Here is a 1,406-nt window from a genome sequence, read left to right on the forward strand (position 1 = left end):
AGTCTAAACTAGCCAAAACAACTTCCGTGTAAATATTAGCCTCCAAAATCTCCAAAATAGACTAAAAACAACCAAAAAAAAAACTAAATTACCCAAAACAGCTAGCACGTCGCTGAAATATTAGCCAAACTCTAAAATGGACTAAAAAAACCTGAAAAAAAATACTCTATGGTTGTGTACAAATTCCCCCTAATCACTGTATAGTGCGTACACCATTTTCTAGTGCTGTCCGAATCTACTAGTTTCAAAATCGAGTGCACTCGAAATTTCCCAGAAGTCTTTATGAAAAACTAGCGTGCATCGATGCTCACTAGATTAGTGAATATAGACCACAATGCATTGCGGTCGAACAATTTCGAGGAAAAAAACATGTTTAAATGTAATTTTTGAATAAATCATCCACATTTTCACCATCAGAACACATTGGAGTCATAAATAAACTTCGTGAAATGTTCGTACCGATTCGATTTTAACCTTTTGAAATCGGTGACGTCATATCTGACGTTAAGAAAAACGAAAGATTAGTAGTGAGCATTGAGTCTGAATTACCTTTAAAATCCAGGGCACTATACAGTCCCCTATATATATATATTTTTTAGTACTTGTGGATCAGGGGGAGAATTCGGACACAACCAAATTAACAAAACAGCTAGCATGTAGCTGAAATATTAGCTAAACTTCAAAATGGCCTAAAAAATCTTAGTAAATGCAAAAATAGACCAAAAAGCTAGCAGAATGCCAATTTTTAAAACTTTAAAACCGTAACTTTTTAACATAATTAGGAATATTATTCCAGAATAAATCAACTTAAACCTTAAACAACTTTCAATATTTTAGTCTCCATAAAAATATATTTTGTCAAAATTATATAAGTTATGAATGAGTAAAAGATAACATCGAGCCATTAATAACAGTAAAATAAAATGATCTGGAGGGCCGGATAGAAATACTTGACTTTGACACATGCTTTAGAGCAGTGGTCCCCAACCTTTCTCATGGTACGGGCCAGTTTAAATTAGACAATATTTTCCTGGAGCAGTCCAAACAGGGCCGAAGTTAGCACTTTTAAGATTCCGGTTTCTAAAAAACCTATTTGCAAAATAAAACGCTGCTACAATAATTTTGCTTAAAAAAAGTCGACAGTCAACACTTTACATGAGGTGCTGCAAAACATTTTTATTAATATGCCCTTTGAAGACAATGATCTAGCTTTAGATGGTAATAAATCTTACTAAATATGTCAATAAACCTGATTTGGCTTATTGTGGCCATAAATGTCCTACTAACACCCTGTAAACACATTAATAGTGTTTGTAATGTGTTAATAAAACTTGTTAAGGTAACTTATTATAAAGTGTTGACAATTTTTTTTTGTAATACAGATGACGAAGATTCAATTAAAGAAA

The sequence above is a fragment of the Oryzias melastigma genome, linkage group LG4 (genome assembly GCF_002922805.2).
Source record: "Oryzias melastigma strain HK-1 linkage group LG4, ASM292280v2, whole genome shotgun sequence".
Taxonomy (NCBI): Eukaryota; Metazoa; Chordata; class Actinopteri; order Beloniformes; family Adrianichthyidae; genus Oryzias; species Oryzias melastigma.